At 51.7% G+C, this 21,530-nt stretch overlaps 1 protein-coding gene and 1 long non-coding RNA gene across 8 annotated transcripts in view; one reads left to right on the top strand and one right to left on the bottom strand.

Annotated features, from left to right (window-relative positions):
* FARS2 (phenylalanyl-tRNA synthetase 2, mitochondrial) overlaps positions 1-21,530 on the top strand; it is a 289,442-nt gene that overhangs the window by 260,541 nt on the left and 7,371 nt on the right. The window lies entirely within an intron of this gene.
* On the bottom strand, positions 8,866-11,012 carry LOC122429815. Of its 2 annotated transcripts, none has more exons than XR_006266151.1 (3): positions 10,959-11,012; positions 10,191-10,876; positions 8,866-9,092 (listed from the first exon to the last, which is right to left on the bottom strand). It is a non-coding gene; the product is annotated as an uncharacterized LOC122429815 (long non-coding RNA). The 2 variants fall into 2 exon arrangements; XR_006266150.1 differs by lacking the exon at positions 8,866-9,092 and adding an exon at positions 9,481-9,852.

Raw genomic sequence — 21,530 nt, forward strand, 5'->3', positions numbered from 1 at the left:
CACTGGAGCCTGACTTTTAACCACCAGCTTCCCCCGTCTTGCCCTTGATCTCCTGCAAGCCCTTCGTGGCTCGCGTTGTGTCGGGCTGGGGCAGGGGGCAGAACTGGAAGTGCCGTGTACCTGGAGCTCACAGCCCCTCTGCAGTGAAACCCATCCGAGGCCGGGGAGCTTTTGAGCGCGGCACGGTTTGGTGTCTGTCTTCTCAGACGTCCTTTCACGTTGATAACTGAAGAGCGTGAGAATGGGCTCCTGGGTCCATCTCGGGCCTCAGCCTTCATTAGCGTGGCGGGGACCTGGCCCTTCTCCAAGCCCCAGGGTGACTGATCGCGTCCCGGGTCGTTTGTCCTCTGGGTGGCAGCGGGGCCCGGCCCTGCAGACCCTCAGTGCCCCCTCTCCTGCCCTCCTCCCGGGGTCCTGCACCCCCACCCCCGAGACGGGCTGGTGGAGTCCGCCTGGATCGCGCGCACCTGGGGTTCCAGCCTCGCCCACACTCTGCCCTCTGTGCCTGCTCTGCAAGGCTTCTCCACGCACATCCTTCCAGCCTCACGTGTGGACCCAAAGCCAGCTCACCGGTCCGCGCTGGGTACCTCGGGGGGCAGGGACCACCCGGAGTCCAGCCCCGAGGGGCACTGGGTGTCTGACGGGCTCCTGCTGGGCCGCGCGAGAGGGGTACCCGGCCCCCGGTGTCAGCTCTCACGGCCTTGTCCCCCTCCGGCCCGCTCCTCCCCTAGTTCTAGCACCAGGTGCACTTGTGTTCAGAAAAGCTTCCAAATTAAATTAAATAAATGAATAAGTGACTGTTGGGGGCCCGGGAGGGAGTTTGGGAAGCTGGGGGGAGGAGCGGGCATTCCTGGAGGCCCGGTGGGGCGGGGAGAGATGGGGTCCCACGGGTCCCCCTTTCCCCCCGCGGGACGACCACGCCCCTCCAGCCCCATCACCAGTCCCCGGACGGCCCCCAGTGAGTCTCCTCTCTGTTTCTCTCTTTATCTTTGTCCAGAAACAGGACCTTTTTAGACACTTAACTTTTTTTTTTTTAACAAATATTTCAAAGCCTATGCCTCCATTCATGGTCCCTTCAGTTCAGGTCACTTCTGCAAACGTGTATCAAGTTCCTCCTGTGTGCCGATCCTGGGCTCTGAAGATAAGCCCAGATGGAGGCCCTGCCACCCTCACCGGCGGGGCGGAGGCTGGCAGGACAGACAAGGGACCCTCCGGGCGTGGGTGCCCAGCCAGCAGCACCCACAGCCTCTAACAGCAAGACAGGGAGCCTGAAAGTTCGTGCTTGGATTCCCTTTTCCCAGGATGAGGTTTTGTGTGATTTTTAACTTATTTGCAGATAATTAACCCTCGGGTCAAAAAACCATACCCTTCTGCCTCTGCAGAGATTGAAATCAGGTTTTTGAAGAGCAGCAATTGCTGTCTAGAATTAAAAGCTTCCTGATGAATAATGCTGTCGTTACTGAGGGAGAAAATCACAGGAGCACTTTCTGCGATGTAATTAAAAAACCAAAAAAGCAGAGATGAATGAGAGACCCACCAGTGAAAATGGGGTTTGGTTTTCAGCAGAGGAAATTGAAGCTGTGTTGGTCACGTGGCTTCCATTTGCCAGTCTTAAGTGAAGTGAGTCCTGACTCATTTCAGATTATAGCAGGGAGATTCACGGCACATTTTCTTTAACCTTTGTACGACCATGGCCTAAAAAGTGGGGAGGGAGTGTTGTTCGAAAAAGCATGGGGTTTTTCCCATCCACTGACTTTTCTTTCTACAAAGGCCAGCGCAGTGGGCCGGGCATCCTCGTAGAAGATTCAGTCCACATTTATTCCAAGACTCATCTGCTGGACCTGTGGATTTTATAACTGATGGATTATATTAAAATGCAGAAAGCCCAACTGATAATAACTGTGTTGAAACAAAAGCTAGAAACATATTGCCAATTTAGTCTCAAGGTTTATTTGTTTACTGTATAAAATGGTTACGCACTGCAGTATTCTTGCCTGGGAAATCCCATGGACAGAGGAGCCTGGCAGGCTGCAAGTCCATGGTGCCGCAGAGAGTCGGACATGACTTAGCAACTAAACAATGAGAGCAGACAAACCCTTGGATATTTGTGACAGAGATGAGTACAGTCCTTAGTTATAAAGCGGCACAAATTCGGCTCTTCTTCATTTCAAGCAGTCATAGCTGCTAGAATCTCCGTCATTCAGGCCAGAGGGGAGTGTTGTCTGAGAGTGATGGTTAACGCAGAAAGATGGAGATCTGTGTGTGATCTGTGTTGCCGCCCAGGTGTCACTTGTGATTGGTCAGAGAACTTCGATCAGGTTCCAGGTAGGGTAGGTTTGCGTCTACATCCACACAGTGTACAGATCTGTCAGGAGGCGACAACTTGGGTTCAAGTTTCAGTAAAGCAGGTAGTGCAAGTAGGCATACCTAACCATCCGCCTATCTGAGACATTACCATTTCTCTTCCTTCTTATAGATTTGCTGGTATAAGGAGAGCTTATCTGCCCACCTCATGCTCAGCCATTCGGACATTTGATTTTTCATGAACCGTAATGAGTAAAATTAATAATGAAGCCCATGGTACAAGAAAGTTTATGTTTCTTGTATATGAACCTTGTCAAAACAGGCATCAGGCTTTCTTAGGAAGACCTGGGATTTATGTCAAATTCCTTATTACAGTGTAAGAGGAGGCAAAAAAAAAAAAAGTGATGGTGAAATGCACAGCAGAGCAAGCCACTGCTGGATTTCTGTCATGTATAAATACACCAGTGTGTGCTCCATCTCTCCTCTCTTTCCTGTCTATACAATTCCCATTAATACGTGGGCTGTTTCTTCCCCCCCTCCAACACTAAGCCTGATGACTCGGGGTGAAGACATTGATTTAAACCCACTCTGCTTTCACTTTGCCCTGTGAATTAATGTAAGGAAATGAAATCAAACCTCCTAGCTACCACTCATTAGCAATACAATCAAGCTCATGTGAAGGAAGATCACATATTCACTAGCTTCCTAGAAGGAAACTTGAGCAACCAAAGCCTCTTATATATGCACGGAGAAGCATTCTCCCAGGGATTCTAGGAGGCCATGGAGGAAGCAAGAAACAGAACACACTTCAGAAATAAGATCCTACAGGAAGGAAGACAGCCCCTCACCCTTTCTGCAGTAGCGTGAGTGGTGGGTGATACGGGTTGGCTGTCCTGACCGCCGTCCACAACTCTCTCATTCCTGGCCTAGCAGTGACTATGCAACCCAGTTCTGACCAATAACAATAAGCGGGCGTTTCTGGATGCGGTTTCCAGAAGTCTTGTTGCCCAGGATGCTCCGTGGCCTTCTACTACCCTCTGTCTGCAATGCTGATGTGAGGCCTGGGGCTGGAGCAGCCGCCTTGTGACCGTAGCTCGCTAAGGCTGGTGGGGCAGAAGAAAAAGGGGTCCTGACCCTTGGCTTCCTTGCCTGCTCCTTTGGCCTTTGTTGTTCAGTCGCTCAGTCGTGTCTGACTCTTTGCGCCCCCATGAACGCCAGGCCTCCCTGTCCTTCACCAACTCCCGGAGTTTGCTCAAACTCACGTCCATTGAGTCAGTGATGCCATCCAACCATCTCATCCTCTGTTGCCCCTTCTCCTCCCACCTTCAATCTTTCCCAGGGTCTTTTCCAATGTCAGCTCTTCACGTCAAGTGGCCAAAGTATTGGCGCTTCAGCATCAGTCCTTCCAATGAATATTCAGGATTGACTTCCTTTAGGATGGGCTGGTTTGATTTCCTTGCAGTCCAAGGGACTCTCAAGAGTCTTCTCTAGCACCACAGTTCGAAAGCATCAGTCCTTTGGCACTCAGCCTTCTCTATGGTCCAACTCTCACATCCGCACATGACTACTAGAAAGACCGTAGCTTTGACTCTACAGACGTTTGTTGGCAAAGTGATGTCTGTGCTTTGTAATACACTGTCTAGGTTTGTCCCCTTGCCTTGCGCCTCTGGAAGTGTTGAATGCCTTGAAGCCAGGTCAGCTTTTCGTGCAGCATGACGCTGAACTCATCAGAACTGACACACAATTGTGGCTCTGAGCGCTGCAGATACAGAGTATGTTATTCTGTTGCGAAAAGTCAAAGGAAATGGGATCCTACGTGAACAGAACAGGATCCTCGAATGTACATTCCTGAAATCTAGAGAGAGCTCAATGAATAAGAAGATGCTCAGAAACTGTCTCAGAATGAATGACACAGACCAACACATCATTTTTACTTAGAAGTAAAGTGAGGAGGAGAACAGACTCTTTCCTGTTTATCAGATACAAAGTTATCTACATAATCACAAGGAATGTTTTTATTGCCAGAAACATCTAACTTTTTTAAAAGCTTAAAGTGATTTTTTTTATCATTATTTCTGCAAAATGTTTTTATTAAAGGAAACACCATATGGTAACAGCAAGAAGAGTTACTTACAAGTCACGAAGCTAGTCACAGATTCCTTTCCAACAGTTAAATTCAAAATACTCATCACAGGTCCCTGCATTTAGAAAAAAAACTTCAAGTTTCAAGACTCCTAAAAGTATAAAACTTTGATCAGAGTGCTGTACACTTGTTTTGCTTTTTGTTTTCTGTTCTCATCCTCTAGAATATATAATAAAGTCTCGTGAGACCTAGGGGTCATATTCTAACATTGAACAGCCAGTGCAGCCATCAGCCACAGCCGCAGGTGAGCTGGGCCTTGGTGCGGAGTCTCAGGGCATCAGCCCCGAGGTCTGCGGGGACGGTGTGTGTGTGTGTGACCCTGAAACGTATCTCCATTCTTGTGCCCTGCTCGGGGTGACCATCTACAGCCCAGGCCACCTTGAGCCATCAGAGTCTAACACGCTGGGAGGCAGGGTGGGCTGTGTGGCTTCTGGTTCTGTCTCTGCACCAGCTTAGTGTGGTTTTAAACACTCTGGTGCCCCGGATTTAGATGCAGTGAACGATGGCCTCACCGAAAAAGAGAGCGATAAGACGCGGGCGAGAACGCTCACCTCTAGCTCAGGAATCCCCAGCGGTGAGGAAGTTAGGGCTCTGCGGTTGTTGGAAGGGCCACTGTGATTTATTTTTTATTGAGACGTGGTGGACCTACAGTGTTGTTTCTGGTGTAAAACAAAGTGACTCAGAAGTCCTCTGTGCTCTTCCGTAGGGCCTTGTCGCTTCTCATCCTATAGATAATTGGCATCCGCTCGTCCCAAACTCCCAATCTGTCCATCCCCACCCCCCTCCCCACTGGCAGCCAAAGTCTGTTCTCTGTGTCCGTGAAGCTGTTTCTGTTTCACAGACAAGTTCACTTGTGTCGCATTTTAGATTCTACCTATAAGCAATATTATATGGTATTTGTCTTTGCCTGACTTACTGCACTTCGTATAATGATCTCTAGGTCCATCCAGGGTGCTGCACATGCCTTCATTCTGTTGAAAGATAACTATACGATGGCTCCCTGAGAAGCTCAGCAGAGGGTATGGGTGTGCGTGTGCACACGTGTGACGTGTGTGTGCAGACGGGTGTGAGCACTGCCCGGTCTCCTGCCGAACGATGCCATCGTGAAAACCCGCTCCCTTTTGTCCTCTTTATAGTCACACCCCCTCCTCCCCTCAGCACCCTGCCCCTAGCAACTGCTCATCTCTATATTGCTTCCATTTTTCATCTCTATAATTTTGTCATTTTAAGGATATTATAGGAATGCAATCACTCAGTATATGACCTTTCGTTATTGGCTCTTGTCACTCAGCATGATGCCCTTGAGATCTGTGCACAAATCAAAAAACTAAACACCCAAGAATCCTAACTTCTGGCTCAACCACTTCCAACTGCGTTTATCCTCTCAACAGCTATACAGAGTACTCACCTCATCGTACAGGTGAAGCCTTGAGGCTTGGACACCGCCCAGCAGCGTCCCTGGAGCCCCCATTCCCTCCCTCCCTTGCCCTTCGCCTCCCAGACAGTGTCCTTGAGGACTGACCTCTCTCTGGTCGCAGGGACCTCTGGGTCCCCAGGTCCCCGGGACATCTCCTCGGTGTCCGTTTCTACACTCAGCCTTGGTTGCCATCTTGTTCCGCTGAAGTTTCTGTGTCTGTGCGGCCTTGGGAAAGACAACCCCACCTCCTCCAGGTCTAAGATGAAGGGGTCCATCAGAGTGAGCTTTCCCCCAGAGTGTACCTGGAACTCCAGGTCTGCCGGGCCCTGAATCTCCTCCTAGGATCTGTTACCAAGATACGCATGGAGCGACTGGGCTCCTTTGCTGCGGACGCTGGTAGCACAGCCGTTCACCCCCCGCAGTGTGGCCTTTCATCATCACCCGTCTCTGACTTTGTCCCTTCTTCCTGCATTGACGCCTCCCCAGATCTCTCATCCCTTTGATTCTAAACATAGCTTCTAATGAAGAACCAAGTCACTTATTCTAAGGGCCGAGTCGGGGAAAGAGATGACAGTTCTCAAAAACTATAGCAGGTTGTTTTTTATTTAGTACATTTCACTTTTTCTCATTATATGCCTAACCATCTAAGCGTGAAGTTTAGTGAACTTTGCTGGTGGAAGCCTTTGGAAGCGTTGGAGTTTTTTTTCTTTTTTTTTTTTGGCCGGTACAAAGTTTCCTCTTGGTTTTTGTCTGGCAGAATTTTCCTTCGGTTGTTTTGTTTGGTTTCTGGCCTTGTTCGTCTGGTTGAGTGCCTTTCCTTACCCTCCGTAACCTTCACCACGTCCTCTTTCCCGCTTGCCTCTCACTTTTTAAGTGTCTGCAAAGAAGAGGTTGTGTTTGAGGGTACTGAAAGCCAGGAAAAGGGATCTGGGAATAGTATTGTAAACGGGTGGACGTCCTGTCCCATAAAGGTTTCTTGAAACAGAAGCGTCACGGTCTGTGAAGGAGATGCGCAGAGAAGCTCGGATCCTGTGGAAACATGGGTCCCAGAGCTACAGAGAGAAATCGCACTTGTGCCTGATGTCCCGGGAGGGGCCTGCAGGTGTGTGCGTGTCTGTATGTGCTCAGGCTGGGGGTGTGTGTTAGACTACGGGGCGGGAACACAGTATGTGACTCGAGAGACGAGTAGCATCCTGAGTTTGCTGCCCTGCCGGCCGGGTCCGGTCGTCTGAGCTCTTCAGGCTCTCCCAGCTGTGATGCAGCCTCTTGAGAACCCGAGGGCGGTTCCTTAGCAATCCAGCATCTTACTCAATGGCCGCTTGTGCACCCTTGAACCTCCCTGTCACTCATCTCTGAAGCTGTCTTGATGGGACCGTCTGATTGGTGACGGTCACCCTGCAAACCGCTCTGCCACATAGGAAACCGTGGAGGCCTCCTTCCGTCCATCCCAACCCCGACGCCGAAGCCACCAGCCACGGCCCCTGTGGGGGACGCTGACCATAGGCCCGGGGGGGCAGCAGATGGGCCCAAGCTCACGCATCGGCTTTCCTACGGTGGCTGAAAGGCCATGCCGCTGGTGTTGATTTACGGGGCCACTTGATCAATGCCCTGGTTCCACTGTCTCTTCGCCACTGTACAAACAGCTCGAATATTAGAAGGTGAAAGCCATGCTCTCTAATGACCCCGTCAAAGTTTCATGGGAGCATTTGATCAGTGACCAACCTTGCTCAGAGCAAAACCGTGTTTCTGATGCTGTGGCCCAAAGCTCACCCCTGTTGTGCTGAGCTTGCCTCCGAGTTCGGGAGGCTGGGTCGGGGTCATCGTTGGTAGATGCCACGGTCTGGAGGAGCTGGGAGAGGGGGTGAGCGGAGGCCAGGAAAGCAGCCACTGAAGTCGTGCTGAGCCTCAAGCCGGCTGTCTCCCTCTCCTTTGAGCAAGTGAAAAACCATGTGTTTATCAGGAAGCATTTAATAAATATCTGTCACGGAGGCCACTGCCAGTGATAGTGGACTCGGCTCCTCGAGGGCTGATCCCGGCCAGGAACGTCCCGTGTACATGCGCGTCTCTCCTCGCCATCCTGCCACGCTTACGTCTGGGCCCTGAGCCCGGCTGGCCGCGCTCAGCTGCTGACGGCCGTTTCACCTCTTCCTTCTGACCAGTCAGCACCCGGCTCCGACAGCGACGTGGGCAGTGAGCCCCCTGGGGCCCGCGGCCCGCGGGGGAGGGTGGGAGGCAGCGGAAGGGACACTCCTGGGGGGCGGCCCGGACGATGCTTTCCTGGCCTGGGGACCGCAGTCTGGGGCTGAGGGAGGGCAGAGGAACCAGACCGGCGCTTCCCAGGACAGCCTGCCCCCGCGCCTGCTGTGAGCTCCGAGTCCCTTCGCCCCGGGGGTTGTGGTCCCCCCGGCCAGCCCCGTCCTGGCGGCTGGACGCGCGTGGCCCTGAGTCACCGTGCAGCAGTGCCCTGCGAGCCGCTCTTGGAGTCCCTGTCAGCAGGTGAGACGCACAGGCTTTGGGGGCTTAAGTAGCTTCGCCAGGGCACGTGGCCACCAAGTGGCAGAACTCGGATGCACACCCAGTCCTGTCCGAGCCCTCAGCCTGCTCCTTCCCCGGGGTCCCCATCCACCCCCACTCCCGACGGGCTTTCTGTCGGGAAGACGCTCCCTCCTCCAGGCGCGGGAGGAGCCTCTCCATTCCCGCGCTGTGCTCAGCGTGCGCTCCCGGTGACTCCCCCAGAGGCGGCCCCAGGAGCGCCAGGCAGGTGCTGTGATTTCCGCTCTCGGCGGGCAGCACAGGAAAACGCGTTACCTTTTTCTTGCTAAATGCAACCCACGTGCAGATAAGTGCAGACAACACAGAATAATGAATAATCATAAAGAAACCATCCCAGTTAAGATCTGTTTGGGTTTGGTCATTAAACATTGGTGGTGGTGATGGTGTTCAGTCCTTAAGTCATGTCTGACTCTTAGCAACCGCATGGACTGCAGCGTGCCAGGCGCCTCTGTCCTTCACTCTCTCCCAGAGTGGGCCCAAGTTCATGTCCATTGTGTCGGTGATGCTATCCAACCATCTCATCCTCTGCCGCCCCCCTCTCCTTCTGCCTTCAAGCGGTGGTGACAGAGAACTGTCATGGTGATACTGGTCATTCTCCCCAACCTAGTCACTCCGTTACCTTCATCTGCAGCGTCTGGCAGTCTTCAGGAAAAGCAGTGGTGTTTATGTCATGATCTGTAACGTTTATGCCACAATTAACACCCACAAATAGACCCACAAGATGGTATCCTTAGAACAGAGCCGTTAAAAAAAATAATAAAAGTTCTGAATCAAGACTACAGTGATGATGAAGTTATTATTAGCCCTGTTCTACTTTCTAGCTCATGTGATGCCAAATTCTTAGGGGAAAAAATGGCCTCCCCAACGATTTCCTGGAAATCCTAAGTTAGGAGTGGGTCCAGGGCTCTCGGGGCTGTGAGATGACTGCCCCGTACCCACAGCCTTGCCCCACGCCCTTTTCCCTTCCATTGGGAAGGGACGAGACTTTCCTTTGAGAGCCAGACACGCTCACGTCTGCGGTAGAAGATCTTATGTAGACATGCTTCACTGTGTGTGCCTGTGGTTTAATGGTCTCTTTTACTTTTCAGCAGACATCCCGCCTAGATAAATACCAGTTTCTATTTGTGTGTATCTCTTGTAATTGATTCTTTATTAGCTTTTCTCAAAGACAGTGGAATAAAAAGACCTGTTTGAAGAAAGCGCAGAATGTCCGTTGCTGCCATAAGAGAAGAAATAAATCAAGGGGTCTTTTGTACCAAAGGGAGCCCTCTGTGACCCTGTGTGGTGGAGTCAGGGGGAACCCTGGGAGCCGCTCACCCTTGAAAGGAGCCCCGAAGCCTGTGATGTGGCCCAGGCTCCAGCTGGCCTGCCCTGCAATTAGGCGCGGATCCGTCAGGCTGTGTGTCTCTGGTTCAGACTTTAACCCTTACTTAGTCTTCAGTTTAAAAAGACCAAAAAAAAAAAATGTATTTCAGCTCTGATGATTCCTTTCATTATTTTAATTACTGAGTAATCTGTAATATTTGCTATTTAAACTCCCACGCAGCCAGCGGGTGGTTGTCTGTTTCACTGCGGAGGGCAGCCCAGAGCCGAGCAGGCGTTCTTCTAGAAGTCAGGCCCACCCTTGCAAACAGACAATGGCACCGACGAGGAAACACACACACATGCATGGACACGCATGCACATGCACGCACACATATGCACGCACGTGCACACGCGCAGTCGTTTTCCAGCAGTACCCAGTTTCTGTGTTTGACCCCGCGGGTCCTTTACCTGCTGGCCATCCAGGCACACTTGGTGCGGTTCCAGACGGTGGTTTTCTGGGTCCTGGTTGTGAACTCCGGCCACTCAGAGTCCCCAGCCGAGGGTGGGTGGCCCAGAGCCTTAGTTTTTTCAAACCAAAGTTCTTTGCGGACAGCACCAACGCAGGCCCGGGTCTGCGGGGAAGTGGTCCAGCCTCGAGGCAGCAGCCTGACTTGGCTGGTGAGGCTGGGGCGTGGTCAGGAGGCTGCAAGCCTCCGTTCTGCCGCCCCCGCCCCCCAAGGGAGTCTGCTTTCTGCCATTCGGCAGGTGTCTGCTGAGCCGCTGCTATGGACCAAGCATCATACCAGTACCCGGGGCTCGGCAAGGAATCCTGCCTTCTGGGGGCGTTGGGGGGTGGTGATGCACAGACAAGTGATGGGTGTCACAACCCACCAGCACAGGGATGCCAGGGAGAGCTTCTCAAGGGAGGAGCTTCCAAGCAGAAACCTGAGGAATGAGTAGGAATTTGTGAGTGCGGCACATAGAGGGAAGGTCACCAGAGTTTGAAGGCAGGGGAACAGCCATCGCCATGCTGGGCTTAGCATTTGTTGCGAGGAAAGGTGGAAGAGAAAGGCAAGGACGCTGTGAGCGCTGGTGAAGCTGTGGGCTTGCCGACGGGCACCTGGAATGGCTTGTTGGTGACATCCTCTTCCTGCCTGGAAGGAAGACAAGATCATATAAGAGGTGACTGTTGCTAGCAATGGGCTTCCCAAGTGGCGCTAGAAGTAAAGAACCCACCTGCTAATGCAAGAGATGTTAAGAGATGCAGGTTCCATCCCTGGGTTGGGAAGATCCCCTGGAGGAGGGCCTGGCAATCCACCGCAGTGTTCTTGCCTGAAGAATCCCATGAACAGAGGAGCCTGGTGGTCTACAGGACATGGGGTTGCAAAGAGTCAGATATGATAGAGTATGTGTGTGCGCGCACACACACACACACACACACACACTTCTGTTTGGGAAGAGGTGGTTTCATGAAGGGTCAGACTCGCCTGATTCCTCCGCTCTGCTGTGCAGAGGTCCCGGGAGGGGCTGGGCTGTGACTCACATGGAATACTTCTGCTTCTCCCCACCCTCCTCCTCCAAGAAGACATGGCAGCCAGCACATCAGGCTCCAGATCCGTGGTTTCTACCCTATCCCCATCGAAATCTCTGCGCACTAAAGCTAAGTCCCGGGGCGTATTTAATTAAAAGAAAAATGGCAAAATAAGGTTGTGATGGGTGATTTCTAATTGTGGCCTGTTAGATTTTAATTACTCCTCGTAAATTGTGAAAGTTCCTCCCAGGCGCCGCTCTGCAAACCCCGGTTCTTTTTCATCACGAAGGAGATGTTCTCAGCCGCTGACAGGCCGGGCCTCCTGTCTTCGTAGAGAGACTTGATCTCCCGACAGTGACTCAGCAACTTGCCGAATCCAATTAGCAGCTTTGCAGCTCCTTCCTCTGAGCGGCTGTAGTCAAGGCTGGCTGCAGACGCCTCCCCAGCCGCATCACCCAGCCCAGGGTCTGCCCGCTTGTCACAAGCGATTACCACGGCCAGAGTGCGTACACGGGTGCGGTAGGCTGGGGGTCCTGGTGGGTTAGAAGCCTGCTTCGCCCGGGGTCCCTGCTTTTCTCTGTCCCTCGCCAGAGATTGACATGGAATGCCCTGGGACACTCATGGTTAGAGCAGTCAGAGGTTCTGGGCAGGAACTGAGGCCCAGAGACAAGAAGGTGCTTGCTTGGGGTTACCTGGGTACTTAGGGAAGGGCTACACCTCGGGGACCCGGATCTCCTGGCACCCCCCACGAGCCCACACCTAGAGGTTCCCCCCATGGTCCCTGTAGACTCTGCCCCAGCTGGCAGGGCAGTGAGGTGGGGAGTCATACAGCCCCTCGGGCTCCCAGACCCTGGGCTCTCAGGGTCTCCGTGGTGAGAGCACCCGAAACCCCTTCTGTCTTGATCTGGGGACAGGAGGCTGGCCGGAGAGAAAGAGAGAGAGAAAACACAGGTATGAAAACGTTAATAATCGGCCACTCCCACAAACATTGGAAAAAGCAGGTGGCCAGAGGGGCTCTGCTTTGGGGGGGGCCCTCTGTTGAGGGGTAATATGGGGGCCCCCTCTGGCACTGTGCTCAGAGGCCCAGATTACACTGGTCCTCTGTCCCAGCTCAGAGCGCTGCCCGCATCTGTCCACGGATGTGAGATCCCTCTGTAGCTCTTCTGATGGACACTTCCCCATGTTTCGTGAGTTGCTATTTTTGTCGTTGGAACAGACCTGGGTCCACACCTGCAGGCTGAGTGCATGAGCATATTTTAGTGAACTGTGAAAAGATCGGCCACAGCAATCGGCCGCCCGTGACCTGGGCGCCGCCTCCCGTGTTAAGGTGCATGTGAATTTCATGGCTGAGTCCCATCTGCTGAAAGGGCGCCGCAGACCTGGCACTTCTCTATGCTGTGTTTTGATTTTTCCTGTGCCCCGAGGTAACTGCAGAGAGTGGCTTTTAAAAAACAGAACCAACCGGGATATGTCTTCCAAGCAGGGCACAGTCACCACACTGCTTCAGAGAGAGACCCACCAGCCTCTTCCCTACAGTTTAGATACGAGTGGGCGGTCCAGACCGAACCCGCGCCCCGGAGGTGCTGACGGAGAGGCTGCTCAGATGTTGGCCGGTGGCGGAGGGCTCACAGGCCGGGGGTCCTCATGGGCCAGGACGGTGAGAGGGTGAATGGACGCGGCTGAGCGCCTGGTGCCCACTACATCACAGCTAATATCAATGCCCTTGCTTGTTTTTTTTTCTTTTTAAGTAAATCGGGGGACACATAAATTTTTATTAACCTACATGTATCTCCTGCTCATTAAACAAATTAATTACCAAGGCTTATGATGCTAACACTAGCTATAGTAAATGCTATCTTTTACTGAGTGTTCATTTTGTGCCAGGCATTACACTGTGATCTTATCTCATAAGTCTATTTGTGTTGGGTTCTCAGTCGCCCAGTCGTGTCCGACTCTTTGCGCCCCCGTGGACTGCAGCCCCCCAGGCTCCTCTGTCCATGGGGTTCTCCAGGACTGGAGAATACTGGAGTGGGTGGCCATTTCCTCCTCTAAGGGGTCTTCCCAGCCCAGGGATGGAACTGTGTCTCTGGCATCTCCTACACTGGCAGACAGGTTTGGTTTTTTTTAACCACTGAGCCTCCTGGGAATCCCATGTTCTGTTAGCCCCACTTGGTGTTGAGCGCCGGGTTCAGAGAGAGTCAGGAACTTGCCAGAATGAGAGCAGGTCTCTCAGTCCCTCTGCTGGCCTGACACTGCCTGTTTCGAGAGTGGTAAGGTTCTGTGGGAAGCCCGGGGCTGATGGTAACAACCAAAACAGGAAGTCAGCTTTCCTGAGTTATTCACTCCAACTGAGGGCATCTGGAACAGCATCCAAGATGGAGACCACCCCGGGAAAGTGGGACCTCCGAGACCAGTCCCTGGTAAGCAGTTCTGTTGGAGGGTGAACCTGGTTTTCACGAGTCTATGATGTAAGCCATCCTATGATTGCTGCTGGCTTCTTATGTCACTTTTTTAGTCTGGTTTTCTTCATGAACGATACCATTCATAGGACCTTCCTTGCAGGTGTTGAGTGGTAAGCATTCTCATTTTGTCTCACTTTGAAAATGTTTTTATTTTGCCATTATTCCAGAATAACAGCTTAGCTGAGTGTAACTGTATAGGTCCACATTTTGTTGATATTTTTCCATCACCTCCTGACTTCTTTGGAGCCACTGAGAGGTCGCCCATGTCTTTAATTGCTCCTTTGTAAGTTTTCTACTTTTCCTCTCTAGTTGCTATGAAGGTCTTCTCTTGGTCTTAATTGTTCTGCAGTTGCATTACCGTGTGCTTAGGGCAGGCTTTTTCTTTTTTAAATCCTTTTCAGAGCTTATTGTGCTTCCTGAGTCTGAGGACTTCATTATTTCTGGAAATTCCCCAGCCATTGTTTCTCAGATATTGCCTCTCCTTGTCCTCTGTTCTTCTTCTGGGACTCATATTCATCTGATTTTTCTTCCATTCTCCAATATTTTCATTTCTGTGCTTCCCTCCCTGTTGTGCTCCGCTTAGTCGCTCAGTCGTGTCCAGCTCTTTGCTCCAGCCCACCAGGCTCCTCTGTCCATGGGACTGTCCAGGCAAGAATCCTGGAGTGGGTGGCCATTTCCTCCTCCAGGGGATCTTCCCAACCCAGGGATCGAACCCAGGTCTCCTGCATTGCAGGCAGATTCTTTACCGTCTGAGCCGCCAGGGAAGTCTCTGTACTTCCCTACGGCATTCTAAACAGCTGCACACATCTGTCTTTCTGTTTTTTTAATTCTTCATTCAGTTGTATCTAGTCTATTGTTCAGCCCTTCCACTCATTTTAAAATTATAACTATACTTTTATTTCTATACATTTTCTATTAACACGTTGGTCTTTTTCAAATCTGCTATTATTTATAATGTTCTTTCATATCTTGTATGTCTTTAAGTATTTTTACATGTTTAAACTAACTTTTAATCACTAGAAGCACTTTTTGGATTGTTCCTGTGTTCAAAATTCTCGGGATGCTGATTCTTCTGTGGTTTTACCTGGTGACTGGCATGTTCTGGGCTGTCTCCCCACGCGCTCTGTGTATCCTGGCTGAGACTATGTTCACTGCGGCCTTTCCTGAAGTGATCCCACGTGGCCACCGTTTTCTCCAGGGCTGTTCTGCGTTGTCTTCTGCCAAGTAGTCTAGGGATCCTACGGGTAGCATCATTCCAGGACCAGTTGTGTTCTGATATCTCAGCTTGAAGACCTGCAGCATTTGCTAGTCTAGTGTCATGTCAGGGAGACAGCCCTTTAGAGTTCCAGCTTTGTGTGGGAATTTCAAGTCCAATTTCTTGCTTCATGTTGGGCCAAAGCCTCCATCTCCTGTTCTCAGGTAGACATTAAAGTCTGAACTCTAGTTTACAGTAGCTGATTCTGCTCCCTCCTCTGGGCAGCAAAAGCTCTAGACACATATTATTGCAGGGTTTTTTTTTTTTTTTCTCTTTCTTTCTTTCTTTTTTGTACCTGGAGATTTCCCCTTGCTTTCATAATCTACTCAGCTATCAATGTTCTTAAGTGTTATTTGCAAATCTAGGAGTACACTGCAGTAGGATCTTTAGTTTATCATGTTTCACCATCATTCCGGACTCTTCTTGGCTCAGTACTGTCTTATTCTGAGCTAATTGTCATACATGGAAGAGATTGTGGAAGAGAAAGGGACAGACTTAACCCTCTGCTCACCTGTTCTAGCAAATCTGTCCAAAGCACAACACAGTAAGAAACGCAGCATGAAGGAAAGGAGCCGGGAGGTGCTGGGCCACACGATGCTTCCATCAAGGCGTGGCACTGTCAGATTGGACCTCAAGCCCACGATGGAGGTGTCTGGTTGACCCTTTGCCTTTGAAATTGACTCCTGGGCAATCTTACTGAATCTCACCTAAGCATTTATAAGGAGCAGAATTCAGCTTAGAAAATGGAGTATGTTTTTCTTCTGTACCCCAGAAATGTAAGCTCAATGTCTTCTTTTTCTTTTTTTTTTTTTGAAGTCAGAAATATCAAGAAAAGAACATTTTTTTCCCCTTGAGTTTGAAAATGGACAGCCACAACTCAATTATATTTTGATACGGTTTATTGACTCTGACTTTTACTTTATTAGAACTTTCTTCCAAGTTGCTGACCATGCTCTGCTCACATGACTTCCATTTTCCCTAACCGAGGGACTAGTTAGGAGCAAGCAGCATTACTTTGGTTCTATTGAGAGCTGGAGAGGTCAATAGATTTATGTACGAAACGGAGACGGCCAGACCCCCAAAAAACTGCTGCGCACTTGAGCGGACCCACCTCCATGGCCCCAGACAAAATTGCTTTTTCTTGGGAGTATGTTTTAGAGCTATTCTCTGAAGTTTCATCAAGGGAATAGGCTTATGAAACCCATGACTGCCTTGATATAGCAACGTAGTTGAGACACTGGCCGCTAAGTCCGGCAGCATAGCTTTGGAGACAGCTGGAATCCCACTGCTGTTACCTGCTACCTGTGTGATCTGGGAAGACACTTGGAACCTCTCTGAGCTATAGTTTTCTCACCTGCAAAATAGGGGGAGGAAATCCCCGTTATGATGGGACTGTGATGAGAATTAAAGGAGAGCTTGCAGCCAGGCATGCTAAGTCACCCAGAAATCGTAGTCACTGCTCACCGGAAGCTGCGTATATGGAGCCCACCTCGGCTTTCCTCTGGGGTGGATTTCCTTCTCCAAACCCCCACGATCTCTTCTCCCCTCGGACAGTGAGGACCTGGGGACTGATCAGGCTTCTTCCACCATGGCTGAAGGTTCTAAACCAGATTTACATCTTCATTCATTCAGCTCACCACCTGCGCATCTGTGTTCCGTGTTTTCCAGGTCTGACTTTGCCTTCATCAACCTTACGTTTTCCCTCATTCTTTTTTTTTTTTTAATCCATATTTGCTATGCAGGGCAAAGATAGAATGAAATATTCAAGGGCCTAGCACTTTATGCTTAATAGACCCTTCTTCCCTTTAAAGTGTTTTTCTTTCTTCTTTTGCCCTTTCTTTCTTCATGCTTCCTATGCTTTCTCCGCTGTATGATATTTACTAACAAATCAGTTCTTTCCTTTTTGTGATAAAGTCCTAGTCACGTTTCAGAAGGCATCCTGTAATTCATCTGTTAGTGGGCTATCCCTTTTGAAAAGCAGCCAGTGGTGACTGCAGTGGACGTCAACAGCCCGGTAGAGTGCGTCTGGGAGGAAAGATGAGCCGAGTTTAATGCAGGGGAAGGGAGTGGGGTTCCAGCTCAGCCCCCACCTGCTCGCGCCGTCTCTGCAGGCCTGGCCCTGCTCTGCAACAGAGGCGGCAGTGTCCACCTCTCTGGACTGCCCCGTGGTCACAGCCAGTGATGTGTGGGCGTGAGGTTCTAGAAGCTGCGTAGCTTTATAATTGGCAACTTTCTTTATCACTTCTCCTGTTACTATTGACAGAGTGCCTTCAGTTTTTTAAAAGGTATGTGATGCCAAGGCCCAGAGCTTTCGTCAGCCTTGTCAATATTTGGAATTTAAAATTTGTTTCCATACCTAAGTCATACAAGCTTCTAGGACAAGTTTGTGTCAATGTGTTTCCTGCTATCAGCTTCTCAGGGGAGTAGACGTCTGGGGTGGTCATTTCGAGTGCCCAACAGAATACACGCCACGTGGTAGGTGTTCATTTCATTTGCTGAATGAATAAGAGAGTGAATGAATGGCGTGGAGAGACAGACAAATGTCTAACCTCCCAGGCAGAGGTGTTAAACATTACAGGCACTTCCCCCAAGGCCCTTTGTTACTCTGACTACCACTGGTCCTGGGGTCCCCACCAAGACCACCAGACTGCTTTGCTGCTGATGGTGAGCTGAGGGGTCAGCAGGGTTGCCGTTGGGGAGAAGGACTGGGATGAACCCAGGACCAGCAAGGAGAGCCAGGGAGCCCTGGCCAGCTTGCCATGGGGCGAGGTCCCGCTCAGCCTGTGCTGTGGGTTCCTGGGTGGGCTGCCCCGGAAGTGATCATCGCACGGGTCTACAGCGAGCACTCCTCCCTGGACCACAGAGTCTCCACGGTCCCTGATGCTGGATCCCGTCACTCCTCCCTGGACCTCAAAGCTTCCACCGTCCCTGATGCTGGATCCCGTGATCCCATGAAGCACGCTGCCTGGATGATGAGTGTTTAATCAGCTCTCCCTGCCATATTCCAGCCTAGAGTCTATGTCCAGAGGAAGCCTGTCCTCCCAGCTGAGGCCCATTTGGTCGCTCTCGCCCTCAGCCTCTCACTGTTTGTCAAGGGATGTGCGACTATTAGACCCAGAGGGTCTCTTCTCAAAAGCATTTGCAAAATAACCGTAAATCATGGACACATGTATAAATTTCTCTTTACTAACGTGTGCTTCCTTTGTAATTAACTAGTCACCGAGTCTTTTAACGTAATTGGCCCATTACCTCCAGGACCCATTAAAGAAATGAAAGCTGTGGGACGTGCATACTCGCGGGGAGCTCCACCACACACTCCTTGGTTGGGTGGCTCTTAATTCAGATGGGTGACATGGTTTTTATATAGTATTAATCCTCTGGGACCTTCCATTGTTGAGGGCTGTAAAAGCTAGTTTAACAACCTCTAGATGCAGTGAAACCGCCAGGAGCAGGGGCCCACCCACCTTTCACGGGCTTCCTTAGGCACCCAATCCTGAACTCTGGTTTCAGTTGACTGCTGAATACTTTCAGTTGAGGCTTCTTTGTTGTTGTTTAGTTGCCAAGTCGTGTGTGACTCTTTGCGACCCCATGGGCTGTAGTCTGCCAGGCTCCTCTGTCCTTGGGATTCTCCAGGCAAGAATACCAGAGTGGGTTGCCATTTCCTTCTCCAGAAGATCTTCCCAACCCAGGGATCGAACCCACGTCTCCTGCATTGCAGGCAAATTCTTTTCCACCTGAGGCACTAGGGAAGCCCCGAGGCCTCTTAGCCAGAGTTTTAACGCCATCTCCCCGCAGATCAGGCAGCCTCTGGATGGCTCCTCGTGGGACCCCTTACACCTGGAGCATATACTCAGCGTCCTCTGTTGAAACAAAAGAGGAGACATAATGAACACCCCCGCTAGTAACACGAGTGTCGTTCAGCACCTAGAACAGGGTCCTTGCCCTTCACCTGCCAAATGCTGCTCATGGTTAAGATCTAGGTGTGAGTTCATCTCCCCGCCCGTCTTTTCTCTCCCCGAAGTCACCTACAGCCTATGTCATGCATCTAACACTCAGCGCTAACAGCCTTGTCCTGGGGGTGACCACGCCGTGCACTCACGTCTCAGCCCCCACACAGGTGGTAACCTAGCCTCATCCTTGTCTGTCTTGTCTCAGGGGGCTTCTTCCCCTCACCTGCCGCTGCGTCATGCACAGAACGGCCGCTGCGTGAGTATGTATGTATTGATGGAGCAGCGCTATTCCCATTCTGTGTCTCCTGCAGTTTCTGCCCCAACGCAGAATACATCATTGCAGGTCAACTGACTTTGAGTTGAAAATGTAGCACGTCACCTACCAAAAATCTTGTGTTTTGTGGCCCGACTCATCCGGTGGGGTGCCGGCTCGTTCGGGAAGCCACCAGGTTCCAGCCTAGAGTTAAAGTTAGCTATGTTGACTTGGGCTGGGCAGACGCAGCCGGGGAGGAAAAGAAAACCTCTTCCAGATTTTCCCCACAAAGGAGGAACACGGAGCTTTGGAAATCTGTGCCACATGAGACGTTACTTCAAGTTTGTTAGAAATGTAGGAGGATGGCTTGGAAGACAATGGAAATGTCACAAAGAGTTTTTCAAATATGGAAAGCCCTATGATAGCATGGTGCGCTTCGAAACCACTCATGTGAAAGGCCGGGCAGCCTGGTTGCTAAGTTAGTGACGCCAAGAAGCTGAGCCATCTGGGCAGGTGGAAGCCAAGCACACCGTTCTCCTAGGACAGTCCTGCCCCCGCTGAGCAGGGGCCTGGTGGGGTTTTTCATCCTTGTTTTCGATTTGTCTGTTTTTAGTGTAAATTTGAGTTCCCGATTTCCATTTCTGGCAATAGTCAACGAGGTGGTTTGGGCCAGTGCTCCTCCAAAAGGAAACGTTTATGGTGCTGAAATCTACAGAACGTGAAATTTACCCCCATCACTGTTCTTCAGCGTGCGCTTCAGTGGCATTGATACCGCCACACTCCTGTGCGGCCTTCACCACCGTCCACCTCCTGAACGTCCTCATCTTCCCCCATCACCACTGTCCACCTCCTGAACGTCCTCGTCTTCCCCCATCACCACCGTCCACCTCCTGAACGTCCTCGTCTTCCCCCATCACCACCGTCCACCTCCTGAACGTCCTCACCTTCCCCCATCACCACCGTCCACCTCCTGAACGTCCTCACCTTCCCCCATCACCACCGTCCACCTCCTCCTTCCCCCATCACCACCGTCCACCTCCTCGTCTTCCCCCATCACCACCGTCCACCTCCTGAACGTCCTCCTTCCCCCATCACCACCGTCCACCTCCACCTCTGAACATCCTCACCTTCACCCATCACCACCGTCCACCTCCTGAACGTCCTCACCTTCCCCCATCACCACCGTCCACCTCCTGAACGTCCTCACCTTCCCCCATCACCACCGTCCACCTCCTGAACGTCCTCGTCTTCCCCCATCACCACCGTCCACCTTCCACCCCCCCCCCGAAGTCCTCAGCCCTTCCACCATCACCCACCGTACCACCTCCTGAACGTTTCCTCACCTTCCCCCATCACCACCGCTCCACTCTCTGAACTCCTCACCTTCCCCATCACCACCGTCCCACACTCCTGAACGTCTCGTCTATCCCCCTATCACACCGTATTCCACCGCTGACATCCTCGTTCTCTCCCCCCATCACCACCGTCAACCTCCTGAACCGTCCTTCGTTCTCTCCCCCATCACCACGTCCACCTTCCTGAACGTTCCTCACCTTCCCCCATCACCACGGTCCCACTCTCTGAATGTTTCCTCACTCCCCCATCACCACCGCCACCTCCTGAACCCTTCACGTTCCCATCACCACGTTTACACCTTCGCTGGAACGTCCTCGTCCCCCTATCACCACCCGTCTCACCTCTGAACATCCCCCGTCTTTCCCCATACCACCGTCACCTCCTGAACGTTCCTCGTCTTCCCCCATTCACCCACGTCCACCTCGCTGAACCAGTCCTCACCTTCCCCCATCACCACCGTCCACCTCCTGAACGTCCTCGTCTTCCCCCATCACCACCGTCCACCTCCTGAACGTCCTCACCTTCCCCCATCACCACCGTCCACCTCCTGAACGTCCTCGTCTTCCCCCATCACCACCGTCCACCTCCTGAACGTCCTCATCTTCACCCATCACCACCGTGCACCTCCTTTGCTCAGCGGAGCCCTCCCGCTGTGAGCGCCGCCCCTCCATCCCCTCCCTCGGGCCCTGCGACCACGACTCTCTCCTCCCTCTCTGTGACTCTGGCTGCTCTCGGGACCTCTTGGGGCCGGAGCTGTGTAACCTCTGACCTTCTGCGTCTGCCCCATCTCACTGACCAGAACGCCTCCCAGTTCCCCCCGGGTTGCAGCACGTATCTTCTTAGGATCCGTTTGTACAGGTGAGGGGGCTGACGCTCGGGTGACTCGTCCGAGGTCTTTGCAGCCTTTCTCTGTGGCCCCAACTGAGGCTGCAGAATCTTTGGGCACATGAGTAATAAGACCAGTTGTTAGCCGGAGCCCAAACTGTGCGGAACACGTACAT

This window comes from Cervus canadensis, chromosome 28 (assembly GCF_019320065.1).
Source record: "Cervus canadensis isolate Bull #8, Minnesota chromosome 28, ASM1932006v1, whole genome shotgun sequence".
Classification (NCBI taxonomy): domain Eukaryota; kingdom Metazoa; phylum Chordata; class Mammalia; order Artiodactyla; family Cervidae; genus Cervus; species Cervus canadensis.